General features: G+C 44.7%; 1 protein-coding gene across 1 annotated transcript in view; it reads left to right on the top strand.

Annotated features, from left to right (window-relative positions):
* Fbxo36 (F-box protein 36) overlaps positions 1–17,660 on the top strand; it is a 55,340-nt gene that overhangs the window by 13,204 nt on the left and 24,476 nt on the right. The window lies entirely within an intron of this gene.

Genomic DNA, 17,660 nt, shown 5'->3' with positions numbered 1-17,660 from the left:
TATTGCAGGCCTTTAATCCCAGCACTCAGGAGGAAGAGGCAGGTGGATCTCTGTGAGTTTGAGGCCAGTCTGATCTTCAAAGAGAGTTCCAGGGCAGTCTCCAAACCTACAGAGAAACTCTGTCTCAAAAAAATAAATAGATAAAATGAGAGTATTCTTTCATAGGCATTGAAAAAGAAATGGGCTCATAAATATACGGAGCCTAGAACTAGCATAGGGATAGCTCAGTTGGTAGAATACTTACCCAGCCTGCAGGAAGTGCCAGGTTTAACCCCCAACACTACATAAAAGCAGGGATGGTGGTCCCAGCACTGGGGAGTGAAGCCAGGAAGACCAGGTGTTCAGGGCTAAACTGGGTACACAGCCTGTCTCAAAAGCACAAAAATTGCTGAGGGGGCTATGCATTCATTGAGATTCTACATTTCTCAATTTGTCTATTAAATGTGTTTGTGGGTGCTGGAGAGATGGCTCAGAGATTAAGAGCACTCCAGAGGACCTGGGTTCAATTCCTCGAATCCAAGCAGCAGCTTACAACTGTCTGTAACTCCAATTTCAGGGGATCTGACACCCTCACTGAGACACCAATGCATATAAAATAAAAATAATTTTTTTAAAAAATGTATTTGTAACCCAAACCAACACAGGGCTTCCCTGGTCTTTCAGAAAGGCTAACACAGAGTGTTTTCCCAGCTGAGGTCCAACGAGAAGCTTTGCTGCTGCTTATTCAGGCCTCAGGTGCTAGATCAACACTTTCGTCATGCTCTGTCCAGTGCCACATTTGGGCATTGTGGTTGTTGGTAGTTTTGCTATTTAACAAGACCCCCAAATTAGTCCTGAGTTCTACCCAGTTTCCCAAACACAAGCAGACTGTGGTGTGACCTAGGGATAACACATGGGTTACATAAAAGCTTCTTTGGAGTGTGAGTTGCAGTTGCAGGCTGTGTGTTAAATTTTGTTTGTTTGAATTCTTCTGTTTGGAAGAGATTTGCTTGCGTATTTGCTTGCTTGTTGGTGAGACGTAGTTCTCCTGTGCCTCTAAACTGGCCTAGAATCCCATCAGAAAGGATGACCTTGAACTCTCCTACCTCTACTTCCCATATGTTGGGATTACCCTGTGCCACAGGACCTGCATTAACCTACATTGAGCCAACACTATATCCAGTGTGGTTCCTAAATAGATTAAAAAACATGGAACAAACTGGTAGGTTGGTAGAACTGTGACCAGAGGCCTGCTGGAATCTAGTCTGCACCTCCCCGGAACAGGGGTTGGAGATTTGCTAATTTGGAACCTACAGTGCCTTAGTAGAGAGTGACTGCCATGAGCAATGAGAACATGCTTCCGGTGCCCATGCTTCTCAGAGTGAGCTGGTGTTCAGCTTTATAACTGAGGTCGTCGGTCCCATTCTGATCCCAGTTCTCCAGATAGTCTACAAAGGCTCTGTTCCAGCCAAACGTTTTTGTTTTGTTCAGAATTCATTTTACTCACTGCCCCTCCCTACTCCTGTCTACTTACCATTTCGATAAAAATCACAAGGATAGACACATGACCCAAGGCCTCCATGAAACTGCATTGTTAATTCAGGCTGAACCAATATAGTCACCCTTTGAACCTCAATTGCTGTTCATGTGTGGTGATGGGCGTTAAACGCCACCTTTAACCCCACACACATCCTGAAAGACTTCACCTTTATTAGGCAAGTACTTCGCTGCCTTCCCAGCCCCCTCATTTCATCTTCTGTGGTGCACCTAGAGGCTTAGGCTCTCTGTGCTTAAAGAATATACTTCTCAAATCAGAGATAAGGGGGCCTGCAACAGAGAAAAACAAACTAGAAGAACTGACAATCAGATGCTGTCAGTGGGACCTCTGGGTCCTGTGGTGCCTGAGGCCAGCCTTAGTACTGACCTCCCATGTTAAAATGGACTGAGAATGGGCTCTAACCTTGTGGGATTGAGCTTGTCTCTTTAGGCCAGAGATGCTAAGCTAATGCACCCAGGTCTTTTCGCTGTCTCAAATGCACTGTGACTAATAATGCAAACCCTGTTTGTCCAAAATTGAGTGCTTTTGGATTTCCTTCAGAATATCCTAAGACATTTTATATATTGCAGTTCAGGATCACTCTTCTGTGGCTGCATGACCTTTCTGGTTAAGATCAAATGTGTGACAGATAGACAAATAGAGAATGGGATGATGAACAGGAAGTAACACAGAAGCAAAAATCCTGCAGTGTAGCCTGAGGAAGGGAAAGAGAGGAGGCAGCAGATAAGTAAACCCTGGGAACATGCAGGGTCCAGGTCTTCACATATGCCTGGGGATCATCAAAGAAATAAGGTCTTGGGCCAGCAAAATGGCTCAGCAAGTAAAGGTACTCGTACCCTGCCTACCAACCTGAGCTAGAGTCCCCAGGACCCATGTAATGGAAGGAGAGAATCAGCTGTAAATTGTCCTCTGACCTCCACTTCTGCATGACATACATACATAAATAAATTAACATAGAGACATTTACATTAAAAAGGTTGAAGATCAACACATGTTAATCCCAGCACTCAGGAGGCAGAGGCAGGTGAACCTCTGTGAGTTTGAGGCTACCCTGGTCTACAGAGTGAGTTCCAGGATAGACTCCAAAGCTACACAGAGAAACCCTGCCTCGAAAAACCAAAATAAAATAAAATAAATTATCAGCATTCAGAAGGCTGAGCCAGGAGGATGACAGGTCTGAAGGCAGATTACCCTACACAATGAGTTACAGGCCAGCTTGTGCTAAATAGCAAGACCTTACCTCCAAAACAAAACAAAACAAAACAAAACAAGCCATCAGGGTTGTAAAACTGCCTTAGAGACTGGCAGCTCTTCCAGAGGACCTGAGTTCGGTTCCCAGCACTCATGTCAGAGAACTTACTTCTAGGTGATATAAAATGACTCTGGCCTCTACAGATACTGTGTGCACACATACACATATTCACAAGTAAAGATAATAAAAAATACCTGGGCAGGGGATGACACAACACGCACACTACCTAGATCCCAGCACTAGGGAAGAAGAGGCAGGCAGATCTCCATGAGTTCAAGGTCAGCCTGGTCTATAAATCTGGTTCCAGAACAGCCAAAGCTACACAAAGAAGCCCTGTCTCAAAGATAATAATAATAAATAAAATAAATACAGGTGTGATGGCACATGCCTTTAATCCCAGCACTCAGGGGACAGAGCCAGGTAGATGGATCTCTGAGTTCAAGGCCAGATCTGCCTGCCTCCATCTCAGGAGTACAGGGATTAAAGGAATGCACTACCATGCCTGGTCAGTTTTTAAAATTCATCTTTCTGAGTACCTCTTTGCTTCTCTTTACCCTCTTATTTAAACTCTACATTAAATATCCTTGGGGCTTGATGATGGTTCAGTGGTTAAGAGCCATACTACTCGCCGGGCGTTGGTGGCGCACGCCTTTAATCCCAGCACTCGGGAGGCAGAGGCAGGCGGATCTCTGTGAGTTCGAGACCAGCCTGGTCTACAGAGCGAGTTCCAGGACAGTCTCCAAAGCCACAGAGAAACCCTGTCTCGAAAAACCAAAAAAAAAAAAAAAAAAAAAAAAAAAGAGCCATACTACTCTTCCACAGGACCCAAGTCAATTCCTAGCACCCACATTGGCTTACAACTGCCTGTTAAATCCAGTCCCAGGGGATCTGACCCCTCTGGCCTCCAAAGGCACCTGTACATATATAGCAAGCACGGATACACATGTACACATAATTAAAAAATAATGAAGTCTTTAAATAATGTATTTTCAAGGGTTGAAGAGATGCCTCAGCAGTTACAAGCACTCGCTGCCACAGTAACGAGAACCAATCTTCTTATTCCCACCAGCCACTTCACAAGCCTGTCATCCTGCAGCCAACTCTGAATTCCAGCTCCAAGGGATCCAACATCCCCTTCTGACTTCCATGCGCGCACGAGTGCCCCTGCACATACATTCACAGACAATAAATAAATTAATACGAAATCAATAAGGTTCTTCCCCCACCCCCATGTGAACGCTGTCTCTTGAATTCACAGAACCTGTCTTCAGTTGAGCCATTTGCCCTCTCCCTAATGTTTACTTAGCTGCCCACCCAGATCTCAGATTCAGATCAGCCCATCTCTGCCAGGGAGCCCCTTAGCATAGACCTTTCAGGGAAGAACGGGAGGAGAAACCTTAGGAAATACAGACCTAAATAAGGATTAGCTCTGCTGTGTCAATCATAACCATTCAAGTGACTCTGAATGCAACAGCCCACTTGGGGTCATAAAAGTTGGAGCAAATGAACATGTCATGTAGATACAAGACAAGACACTGAAGAAAACACATCTTGATGTGGTCAGCAGCAGGCAACTTCCGTTTCTTGACATCTCAGGGAGGTGAATGCAGGCAGAAGATTTCCTTCCTAGCAAACGAGATGATTGATGGGTATCAGCCTTTTAAAGAGCTGTGTAGATCCCAGCACTCAGGAGGCAGAGGGAGGCGGATCTCTATGAGTTCGAGGCCATCCTGGTCTACAGATTGAGTTCCAGGACAGCCTCCAAAACAATACAGAGAAACCCTGTCTCGAAAAACAAACAAACAAAAAAAATAAACTGTAGAATAAAAATGCAAGAGTCTGATGGTCCATGTTCAGGTGGCATCCAGTCTTCTGATAGCTCTTAGCACAGAGCTGAGGACAGTGTGAATTCAGTGGATAGTTGTTGACTTATTAAATGTAAGTCTCATTTGCTAAAATTTAATTTTGCTTTGTTTTGTTTTTTTTCTCTGTACCTTATTTCCCCCAGTACTCAGAATTGGGCCCACAATCTCAGCACACTAGGCAAATACTCTACCACAGAGCTGTTTCCCCAGCTCTTGCTGTGTCATTTTTATTACATTTATTTACGGTTACTTATTTTGGGTGGGTGAGTGGAGGTATGTGCAGAGGTCAGAACACAATTGTTTTTATTTTTTTAGTTTCTCAAGACAGGACCTTTATGTGTAACTGCACTGGCTGTCCTGGAACTGGATTTGTAGATCAGGGTGGCCTCAAACTCACAGAGATTCTCCTACCTCTGCCTCCTGAGTGCTGGGATTAAAGACGTGTGCTACCACTGTCCAGTCAGAAGACAGTTCTTAAGAATTGGTTCTCTCAGCTGGGCGTTGGTGGCGCATGCCTTTAATCCCAGCACTCGAGAGGCAGAGGCAGGCGGATATCTGTGAGTTCGAGACCAGCCTGGACTACCAAGCGAGTTCCAGGACAGCCTCCAAAGCCACCCTGTCTCAAAAAAACAAAAAAACAAACAAACAAAAAAAAAAAGAATTAGTTCTCTCAAGCCAGGTGTCAGTGGCGCAAGCCTTTAATCCCAGCACTTAGGAGGTAGAGGCAAGTGGATCTCTGTGAGTTCCAGACTAGCCTGGTCTACCAAGCAAGTTCCAGGACAGGCTCCAGAACAATACAGAGAAACCCTGTCTCGAAAAACCAAAAAAAAAAAAAGAATTGGTTTTCTCATTCCACCTTGTGGGTCCTGGGAATCAAACTTGTGTCATCAGGCTTGGCAGCAAGCACTCTCTGTACCTAATGACCCATCCCATTGGCCCTACTATAACATTGTTAAAGAAATAATACAAAACAAGTGGGCCAGAAAGTATTCAGTGCAGGATGTAACAGTAGGCTCTGCACAGTCATTGTGGAGCTGCTCCATATTTTCCAGACACAGAAGTAGGGAATGGGAATAGTTTTAGGAAGCCAGCATCCATTGTTCAGCTGTTACTGAATTGTGATAGTAGGTGTGGCACTTTTAGTGATACTCCATGAGGTGAAGAGAAAGAGCAGGAAGTAGTCTGAGGGGATGCTGAGGAAGGGTGAGCAGGGGGTCACTGCTAGGCTTTGCATACCACCCTAGGGTATGGGTCTTGGAAGGACCAAATAAAGCTCTCATTCACATTCATTCTGGTGTCTTTTTTTTTTTTTTTTTTTTTTTTTTTGGTTTTTCGAGACAGGGTTTCTCTGTGGCTTTGGAGGCTGTCCTGGAACTCGCTCTGTAGACCAGGCTGGCCTCGAACTCACAAAGATCCTCCTGCCTCTGCCTCCCGAGTGCTGGGATTAAAGGCGTGCGCCACCAACGCCCGGCTCTGGTGTCTTTAGAAGAGGCTTTGGACTGCTGTAAGGATGGACTGACTTAGCACCAGTCTTCTGAGGTTTGGACCCTTTTCTCCAGGGTTCCATGGAGATGGAAGGAATGGCAAGCAATGTGAAAGAAGTGAAACTGATAGAATTCGGCCATGAACTTGATATTGTAGGATAACAGAGACTGAGAGCATCTAGAATGGCTCAGCCAGTGCCACCAAAATAAGGAATCAGGAAGAGGAAGAGGAGAGTTTCGTACGATTGGAAATAAGATCCCTGTGGATTATACAGGTGGGTGTGCACTTAAAGCAGCTGGGTGCTTTATAAGGACTCCAAAAATTAAGAATGAAAAAACTAAGGCAGGCAGTGGTGGAGCTCACCTTTATTTAGTCCAGCACTCAGGAGGCTGAGGCAGGAGGATCTCTTTGAGTTCAAGGCCAGCCTGATCCACAGAGTGAGTTCTAGGACACCCAAGGATATAGTAAGAAATCCTGTCTTGAAAAAAAAAACAAAACTAGGCTTGAGAGACAGCTTATCAGTTCACACCACTAGCTGTTCTTCCAGAGGACTCACTCAGTAGACCAGGCTGGCCTCGAACTCACAGAAATCCGCCTGCCCCTGCCTCCCAAGTGCTGGGATTAAAGGTGTGCGCCACCAATGCCTGGCTGAAAAGGAAACATTTCTAAACCACCCCCCCACCACCACCACCCTGTAGCTACATATAGCCACATAGCCAAGATTTGGCCATGGGATGAAAAGGAGCCCCAGTTGCCTGATTCTTTTCACCCTATAGCCATTGAGTTACAGGCATGCGTGGCCATACTTTGACTGTTATGCGAGTACTGGGATCCAATGTCTGGTCTTCATAATTGCACATCTTTTTTCAAAAAACATGTTTTATTATATTGTTAATTTATGTGCCTGTGGGGGGTGGGTTGTGCCATAGCATGCATGCCTGTGGAGGTCAGAGGACAAAGAAGTCAGTTTACTCCTACTTTAGTAGTCCTGAACATTGAATTTGGGGCATCAGGCTTGGTAGCAGACACCTTAAATGTCAGTGGACCATCTCAGTGGGCCTCAGCAAACACTCCTAACCACTGAGCCATCCCTGTAGCTCTAGGGCCCTTTTTGGTGAATGTATATTTTGGTTGTTTGGTTTGGTTTGGATTTTTCAAGATAGGGTTTCTGTGTGCAGCCCTAGTTGTCCTGGAATGACTTTAATTCCCGTACACATAGAGGCAGGCAGATCTCTATGAGTTAGAATCAGCCGGATCTACGTAGTGAGTTCCTGTATTTAGCTAAGTGAGACCCTGTATTTAGCGCGGGGGGGGGGGTATGAAGAGATTCATTTATAAAATTAATTGCAATAGGGCTGGAGAGATGGCTCAGAGGTTAAGAGCACTGCATATTCTTCCAGAGGTCCTGAGTTCAATTCCCAGCAACCACATGGTGGCTCACAACCATCTATAATGAGGTCTGATGCCTTCTCCTGGGGTACATGCATGTACACAGATAAAAAACTGTTTGCATAATAAATAAATAATTAAAAAAAGAATCTGTTAAAAAATTAATTGCAATAAATTATAATCAAATTGTAAGATTTTAAATAAATAAATAAAGCTACTTGTAGGCCTGTTATCTCAGTATTTTTCAAATTTAAAACTGTATAAAGAGGCCGGGCATTGGTGGCGCACGCCTTTAATCCCAGCACTTGGGAGGCAGAGGCAGGCGGATCTCTGTGAGTTCGAGGCCAGCCTGGTCTACAAGAGCTAGTTCAGGGACAGCCTCCAAAGCCACAGAGAAACCCTGTCTCAAAAAACCAAAAAAAAAAAAAAATTATATAAAGATATAGATTTGCTCCCCAGGACTGTTAAATATTTTAAGTGGTATTGTACAATCAATGATCCCCACTTTTTTATCTGAGGGACTCCCTGCCAGTTTGATTAGAAGCCCAGCAAGGGCATTTTTAGCCCTTTTGTGGAATTTAATCTTTCTCTTTCATTGCCACTTAAGCGACACACCAAGAGAACCCCTTCTTCTTTCTCCTCACACTGGTTTTCCCAGCACCTTCCTGCACTTAGCATTTCTCAAAAGCAGAAAACCAGCGGGCAAGCATGATCTGGCCTTTAAATGTAGCCTGCTGGAAACAGACAATGTAGCTGTTATGATGTGGATCTTTAAATGTATTTAATATGATTAAGATGCTACCTTCACTTAAAATAGTCTCAGTCATTCACACAGAAAAGTGATTTTATAGCAGTGTATTCAGTGTCTCTTGTTCTTTTGTTTCCTTTAAGACAAGAGCCTTTAGACTCACAATCTGCTTCAGCTTCCCGTCTAGACCTGTGTCACCACGCCTGGCGTTTCTAGACTCTTAATATTGCTCACAGGCGGTACACTCCCTTAATCCCAGCACTGGGGAGGCAGAGGCTCCCAGATCTCTGTGAGTTGGGGGCCAGCCTGGTCTACAAAGTGAGTTCCAGAACAGCCAGGGCTGTTACACAGAGAAACCCTGGAAACCCTGTCTGGAGAAATACAACAAAACAAAATAGTAATAAATAAATAAAAAACCTCCCCAAGACCGGGCATTGGTGGCACACTCCTTTAATCCCAGCACTTGGGAGGCAGAGGCAGGCAATCTCTGTGAGTTCCAGGCCAGCCTGGTCGACAGAGCAAGTGCCAGGATAGGCTCCAAAGCCACAGAGAAACCCTGTCTCAAAAAAAAAAAAAAAAAAAAAAACTTTCCAAAGCAGAAATGCATTAATAGTAAATAATTCTAAACATATATATGAACATATACCTAAGTCTATAAATTTAAAATACCAATTTTATACATACATAAATAATAAACTGTATATTGATGAGGCCTAGTACTTAGAAATGTTACTGTCATTTTGAACACTATAGTCTAATGGAAAAGTCACTGGCCTTTCCTGATTTGATTTCTTCCATTTATGGCTGTGTGCCATCAGATAAGTGAGTGACTTCATTTATTCTGTAACTCATGGCAGAATCACTTGTTGACCCTTCACCACACTAGACTCTACAAATAATGAAAGGCAGTGCTAAGAATGGAAGCTGCTTTGGAGGCTTGTGATGGCACCAGAAGAGAAACAGTCCACTGGGTTACATGCCCACTGCAGAACTCTCCAGTAGCTACTCAAGACCGTAATGCAGCTCAGACTGTTCAAATGCTGCACTGCGATTCGGAAAAGCATCTAGCCGTCTCACACACATGTGAGGAGACATTAGAAGGCAAACCAATGCCTGGAAAACCTGGGAAGACTTGAGATGAGGGTGATGCCTAGAAGTGAGGTCAGGGGTAGGGGGCTTGCCTAACATATGGAGCCCTGGGGCCATTCCCAGCACCAGAGAAAACCAGGTATGGTTGCACAAACCTGTATTCATAGCACTCAGGCAGTGGGGCAGGAGTGGCAGAAGTTCAAGGTCATCCTACAGTGTTGAGTGGAAAGAAGGGAAGGAAGATCCTGGTTTGCAAACTAGGCGCAAATGAAAAGAGTGGGGGTGGGGGGAAGGACATTGGCTAGTTCCAGGAAACTTGCTTGTTGGGCTAGAGGGACGGCTCAGCGGTCAAGAGTTCTTGTTGTTCTTGCAGATTCTCTTCTCGGCACTGGTACAGGGGCTCACAACCACTGGTAACTCCAGTTCTAAAGGATCTGATGCCTTTATCTGGCTTCCAGGGGCACTAGGCTCACATGTGGTGCACATACATACATACATACATACATACATACATACATACATACATACATACATACATATATGTGTGTATGAAGCAGAGGAAGCTCTTATTGAATAAAGTCCTGAGTAAATGTGTATCTTGTCATGTGCAGAGCCCAGACCAACTGATTCATGTGAAATCTTAAAACCTTTACTCAGATGTACCAGGCTCCAAAGGAATGGCAAACTTTTCTCAGGAGTTGGAGTACGAGTGTTTATGGATAAGTGTGTGCAAAGACTAGCAATTATAGCTTCCTCCTCCAGAATGTTTACAACCTGAGTGAGACTGCTAGCCTACAGAGACCTCCTACTGAGACTAGCTAATCCCCACAGCCCCCAGTCCCCATTTGCACCTAACAAACATGCTAAGGTTCCAGGTTGAGGCAGTAACAGAACCCTACTCATCCCAGCTTTATTGTGTCTGTCTTTTCTTCATTCCCTCGCCTCTCCAGCAGGCTTCCTGGACCTAAACTGAGCAGATGTGACATATATACATGCAGATAAATATTCAGACAGACACATAAAATTAAAATAAATCTTTAAAAAATCAAATGTGGCCTGATGGTGGTGGCTCACACCTTTAATCTCTGTGAGTTCGAAGCCAACCTGGTCCACAGAGTGAGTTCCAGGACAGCAAGAACGATTTCACAGAGAAACTCTGTCTCAAAAACAAAACAAAATGGCATTATACTAACTCAGTCCTCTGACAACCAGCGGGGACACACACAGTGGCGCGGCTACATCATCACCACATCACTTGTCACAGGGCTCAGTGCGCATGTGCAACTCCCCCTTTATAGCCTCCACAGCCACCGTCCCCCTCAGCTCCGCACGGGTGGGTTACCTCTCACCCCCTTCCTTTGCTGTCCACCAATAAACTCCATGTGGGACCGTTGACTCACGGTTCGTGTCTCGTTACTGGGTAAACTTAGACATTTTAACAACAGAAGTCTCAGTTTGTAGAGAAAATAGGATCAAATACTTCAGACTCATTAGTCTAAAACCAGGAGTGGTGGCTCAGGCCTGTTATCAGTCCCAGCTGCTTGGGAAGGTAACATGAGCGTATCACCAAAAATCTGAGGCAAGCCAGAGCCAACCCTGCAAAAGCAAATGGTCATATACACACTATGCCAGAAACACAGTCAAACATGCTCATCTTCCCACGGTGTCAGAACATTATCGAATAACAATAAATTTACAAGGTTTAATGGGCCCAACAACAGCAATTTGTCATAAAATCTACCTACATGAGTAGTCTGCCGAGCCAAACGCAAGTTCTTCATTACGATCTTTTTTATTTTTTATTTTTGTTTTTACGAGACAGGGTTTCTCTGTATTGTTTTGGAGGCTATCCGTCCAGCCCGGCCTCGAACTCACAGAGATCCGCCTGCCTCTGCCTCCCGAGTGCTGAGATTAAAGGCGTGCACCACCACCGCCCAGCTTTCAGTACGATCTTAATTACTGATATTAACTCTTCATATCACACATCACATAGCACAAGTCAATTTATCTATACATATGCACATACATATATGTATAGGTATACATGTATGTATGCACATATGTAAGGGTGACGAGTAATTACAAGCTCAAAGGGCTGCAGCATCCCTCAAGAGGGTTAGAAGTGGGCTAAGACAGAGTGGGAGCACCAGGAAAGAGCTGCTGTTGTCTGTCAGGTCTGAGAGCAAAGCTGCAGAACGCAGCCTCCAGTTAATACTCTAGAAACAGGAAACTTCCCATCACGTCCATGTCTAGATAGGCAGACAAGCAGGCTCATAGGAAGTCAAGTAGACTGCATCAACAGCTGGGCACTGAGCTGACTGAGTCAGTGAGTCACCGTCGGAGCCCCACGGCATCAAATACTAGAACTTGACTTACAGATAGATGGCTGTGAGCCTGAGCCGCCATATGGTTGCTGGGAGTTGAACCTGGGTCCTCTCGGAGAGCAGCCAGTGCTCTACACTTCTGAGCTGTCTCTCCAGCTCCTGATACAGTTTTTGTTAAAAATGTGTGAGGATTTTTTTCATTTATTTTATTTCATGTATGTGGGTTTTTTGTTTTGTTTTGTTTTGTTTTTTGCCTGTGGAATGTGCCCTACATGGTACCTGGTACCCACAGAGGTCAGAAGAAGACATGGAATTTCCTGGAACTAGAGTTATAGATAGATGGTTGTGAGCTAACAAGTGGGTGCTGGGAATTGAACTTGGGTCCTCTGCCAGAAGAACAAGTGCTCCAAACTGCTGAACTATTCTGTGAGGATGTTTAAAGGCAGAAAGGAAGGAGTTAATGGAAACCAGCCAGCAGGGAGTAGGAGGAATGTGGTACAACTAAAGTGGTACTCATATTTGTGCTGTCCCTGTCACTGGCGACAGGGACACAGCTCCTCACCACATCTGTAGTCACGTGAGTCCTTAGAAGCCTCCAGTCATGCAAACCTGGGATTTGTGGTGCTAGAAATGGAGCAAAGTTGGATCTATGGGGAAAGATGGGAGTGAGATGAGGGAGGGGCAGGGCAAGTGTGAGCCTCTCTAAGGGAGGCCTTTAAGTGTGTTTACAATGGGGTTATATATTCTTGTGGCTTTCTGAATTATACCTCTAAAGCTTGCTAAGGACTCCCCCATCTCTCTTGCATTGTCTAAAGAATGTAATTTAATACAAAGTTAAAAGCTAAAGAACTTTTCTCAGTAAACACGGTTGTAAAGAGGATTTATGAGGGGTGCTATTTAGGTTTGGGGAAAAGAGGAGAGTACTAGAAACCTAACGTTATGTATCATTTTAGCCCGAAGTAAATGCAACCTAATTATCATCTTTGACATCTTTGATTGAGGTGTCTCTAGAAACAGCACCATCTGATCCAGTATGAGAGGAATGTATTTATTGCCTTTGAGATGACTTTTGGGAAACATAGACTTGTCTCTGTGGCCTTGGGTCCCTCTCAGTAGGATCTGAAGACTCCAGCCTTTCTCTGCTGTAGACTGGTAGCTTTCAGCCTCTTTCTGATTCAACTTTTTCTCCCCATATCGCCACAATTCCCCCATGATTTTCTCCTACTGCAGATATAATTAGACTCATTTGCTGGACATGGTATTAATTCCAACACACATGGATCTGAGACAAGAAAATCTGAGTTCAAGACCAACCTACACTTAATTCATGTCTGTGTCAAGGGCAGTGTGGGCTACACTACATAATTAAATACCTTTAATCCCAGCACTTGGGAGGCAGGGGAGGCAGAGGCAGTTGGATCTCTGTGAGTTTGAGACCAGCCTGGTCTACAGAGTGAGTGCCAGGAAAGTCTTTTAAAAGGTGAGTGCCACCACACCTGACTAAGGATTTTCTTAAGGCTTTGTGTTTGCCTGCTTGTCTGTTCACCACATGTATGCAGTGCCTGTAGAAGCCCGAAAAGCGAGTCTTGGATCCCTCAGAACTGGACTTAAAGGGCATTGTGAGCAGCCTAATGTAGATGTAAGGGGCCAAACCCTGTCCGCTGTAAGAACAGCAATGTTTTTAAACGGGAGCAGTTTCTCCAGCCTGATTAAAGACATATTTCGATACTTGGTTACTGTTTAGATTTGAGTTAACAGAGAAAGCTGTACAGTAAAAACTAGGATGACTTCCTGACCTGATTAGTTAGTGGCCCAGGACGACGGGAATTCGTTTTGTTCTATATAGGGGTAAGATTTTCTCTCTCAGATGTTGGTGAGAACACAGGTAACCACAATGGGTGCTGCCAAACTGTGCCTGTGCAGTAACCAGCCTTTACTTGAAAACCACACTGCCTGAGCCAGGAAAAGCAGAACAATAGAAAGGTCAAAGATCCTGATGACAGCTCTCAACTACAGAGCCTGCTGTGTCTGAGTCTTTCTGGGTAAGACTCCATGTCAGCCTAGGGGGGCTGCAAAAGCATCCTCACAGTTCTAGGTTCATATGAAAACAAATAGGAAAAAAAATGTTAGACAGGCGGTGGTGGCTCATGCCTTTAATCCTTGCACTTGGGAAGCAGAGGAAGGTGGATCTCTGTAAGTCTGTGGCCAAGCCTGGTCGATAAAGTGAGAGTTCCAGGACAGCCAGGACTATTCCTGTCTTGGGGGGAAAAAAGTTGTTTTCCCTGTGGAGTTCAGGGAACAACTTTTAAGAGTTGAGATAGGGTCTCACTATCTAATCCTGGAACTTCCAGACTTGTTATAAGAATACAGATAGGAAATATCTTGAGTTTGTAGATCATATATACAGTTTGTGTTACATATTCTCTGTTTTGTTTTTACTTTTTGTTTATTTTTGTTTTTGCTTTTTGTCTTCTGAGAAGGGTTTCTCTGTGTAGCCCCAGCTGTCCTGGAACTCGCTTAGACCAGGTTTACCTTGAATTTACTGAGATTCACCTGCCTCTGTCTCCCAAATGCTGGGATTAAAGGCATGAGCCTGAGCCCACCCCCCCCCCCAGCTAATCCCTGTACTTTTAAAGTGAGTTTCCAAGGTGGAGACAAGGGAATCCTTAGAAGTTTGCAGGCCAGATGTAAAAACATCAACAGCAACATAAGCCTGTTGTTTGGTGGTGGGGATGTATATTAAATACATATGTATGTTCTGTAACCTGTAAGAGGAGACTAGGAAGGAAAAAATTATTGATTTCTGGTTTAAATATTAGGGTAGCACATCCAGGTATACATGTTCATAAGCCAGGAGATCTGGGCTGGAGATAGGAGTTGTGAGTCATAGGCATACAGGAGCCAAGGAAGGAGGCCTAGGGGCAGCTAACATCATGCAGGAAGATGGGGGGAGAGGCAGAGCTAGAACTAAGACAGCCTTGTCTCTCTCCACTAGAGTGAAGGTCTCAAGGTTGGCTGGGGATATGAGAAGGAAGCCATTTTGGGTGCAGTGGTTTAAGAGCTGTGAGAGATTTATGTGCAGAGCCCTCCAGACCTGAAAGCCAGCCTGAGCTTGAAAAGAGCTCCGACAAGCTGCTTTCCAGTCCAGTACTGGGAGGGGCCAAATGTTCCCGGCAAGAGCAGCGGCAGGCAAACACAAGCACTGGTATGCAGGCAAAATAATACCTGAGGTAGGACACAGGCAGGGTGAACCGGAAGAGATTGGGAAACCTGAGCCTCAAACAGAGTGTTGATTTTTCTTCAGTGCTGGAGATGGGACCCAGGGCCACTCACAAGCTAGCCAAACACTCTGTCACTGGGGTGCACTGTTCTTCAGCCCCCTTGTGGATCTTTTAGGAATTCTCTTAGCAGCAGCTAGGAGCATAAAATGAGACTAGGACAGCAAACCTTTGCAGCTGGATATGGTCGTATGCACCTGTAATCCCAGCACTTGGGAAGGCTGAGGCAGGAGGATCACCAGTTTGGGCTATAGAGTGGGCTAGAGAAGAATTTAGGAGAAGCATTGGTTCTTTCCAGTTGGCTGGATGAAGGATAAAGATGAACGAGTCTTCCAGATTTCTGCTGCCTCTGGAGACTGGGATAACACTATTATGGAAACAAAGAAATACAAGGGCTGGTCTGGGGGTGTAGCTTAGTTGGTGGAGTGCTTGTCTATCATGCACAAAGGCCTGGCTTTGACCCCTGGAATTGTAAAACAGAATGGCAGCATACATTACACACTTGTAATCTCAGAAGTGGGGAGGCAGATGCAAAAGGTTCAGGAATTCAAGGTCAGCCCTTCAGCGCATAATGAGATATTGAGTTCAAGACCAACCTAGGATACAAGAGACCTTATCTAACCTTTTGTTCCCAACCTCCAAAAAGAAAGAAAGCTATATATTCACTGAGGGAATGCAAGCTTCACTGAGACAGGGAATTTTATTTTTCTATTTATTTTCTTATCTAAAACAGACCCTCATTATAAAGCCCTAATTGGCTTGGTCTCCAATACATAGAGATCTGCCTGTGTCTGCCTCCCAAGTGCTGGGATTAAAGTGGTGTGTCAGCAGTACAGGGTTTTTTGTTTGTTTGTTTGTTTGTTTTTCTGAGACAGGGTTTCTCTGTATTGTTTTGGAGGCTATCCTGGAACTAGCTCGGTAGACCAGGCTGGTCTCAAACTCACAGAGATCCGCCTGCCTCTGCCTCCCGAATGCTGGGATTAAAGGCATGTGCCATCAACGCCCAGCTGGACAGGGGGTTTTAATAATTTTGTTCTCTGTTTCCCTGGCCCCCAAAACAGTATGGCACTGGTTGAAACTCAAAAATTTTGTTTTTCATTTTTGTCTCTTTGAGACAGGGCCTTGTTTTGTGCGATATTATTTTAACTAGGCAAAAATGTGTTGCATTTCATTTGTTTATGCTATGGAATATTTAACTATGTGAAGGTGTGGTACATTTGTTTCTGTTGTCTTTGTTAAGGATCTGAAGAATTGTTACATTTGTTTATGCGGCTTTGGTTTTATTGTGTAAAGAGGTATTGCTTAACCAGCCTAAGCTAGGTTAAGCCTGCCTCTGCCACCCCAGTGCTGTGATTAAAGGCTTGAGCCACCAATTTAGGTTAAGCATTCAAAACCTAGTCAGTGTGTCATGGTTTTGGGAACTGGTTGGTGGTCCAAACAAAACAAAACAAAAACCTGGTACAGTCTTGCCTTGAGCTAAGGCTGTCCTGGAACTTAGTGTCTGGAGTGCTGGTTACACATGCATGGTCCTTCCTAGCCAGAATTAGCATATTCTTTCTGTGGTCCTGGAAATTCAGCCCAGAGTTTTACACTTGCTAGGCAAGAACTCTCCCACTAGGCTAACCTCTAGTCTGTTTTGATTTTTTTTTATTTATATAAATTACTCAGGCTGGCCTTGAATTTAGGAATTGATTGCCTCAGTCTCCCTAGTAGCTTAATCACCTACCAGTGCTACCAGATCTGGTCAGTGAACTACTGGTTTTCCATTAAATTACTGAAGAGATCTTTGTTCACATAACCATGAAGACTCATGGAGCCAGGTACAGTGTTCTAATATTGAGGAATTCAAGACAATGTCTTTCAGGTTACACTGAAAAACATACCAGGCAGTAGCTAACTGGCGGAAATTTCACATCTGGTCTCAGGAGAAATGAATTCTTCCATGTAGTTTCAGTGCTGCCAAGAGTCACCTTGGGAAGCTGACAAGAGCAGAGGGACCAAGAGCTTGCACTAAAATATAGTCTGAAAACCCGAGGGAGGACCGAATGAGTTGGTGTTAGAGAACACAGTCCTCCAGGCAAAGCAATCATTAGATCATCAGATCCCCAGTGCCAGCTTGCAGGAGACCTCCTCAGAAAAAGAGGAGAGGGGGAAGAGCACTGGAAGCTCACTTGGGATTCCAGATGGTCCTCCCAGCTATTTGTATGCAATCCCGAACTAATTGCACAAAACCTGGGGGAGGGGCTCCCTTGGGACGTGCTATTGTATATAGACTGGGCAAGGTTAACCGAAAGAGACTCCCTTTTAGGGAGGAGAGGAGTCAACATTCTTTTGGGTGTAGACTTTCCATCTATGGGGTCAGGCATACTCCTGTGGGCAGCTCCTCACTCATGTTCTGTAAGGATGCCCGATAAGCTCATTAGTTCCCCAGGCTGAATTTTGTTACAGTCATACTGCTCATGAAGGCTTGAAAGGCAAGCAAAGCCAAAGTTCACTGGAAGAAGGCAATTTTATCAGAGTTTAAAAGAAAATCCCCAAGGCCAGCTGCTGCCCTGAGAAGGAGAATAGAGAGGAGAAGGGGCGGGGTGGGGTGGGAAGGCAAGTTCTGCTTTGTGAGTCAAGCCTTCAGCACATGACCCCAAGCACATAGAGGGGAGTGGAGCTTTAAAGAAAGAACACTGAAAGCCCAGGGG

Source organism: Mesocricetus auratus, unplaced genomic scaffold (genome assembly GCF_017639785.1).
Source record: "Mesocricetus auratus isolate SY011 unplaced genomic scaffold, BCM_Maur_2.0 Super-Scaffold_100010, whole genome shotgun sequence".
NCBI classification, from domain to species: domain Eukaryota; kingdom Metazoa; phylum Chordata; class Mammalia; order Rodentia; family Cricetidae; genus Mesocricetus; species Mesocricetus auratus.
Note: the sequence above shows the minus strand (reverse complement) of the source record. Positions and strands in the feature narration are given on the sequence as shown.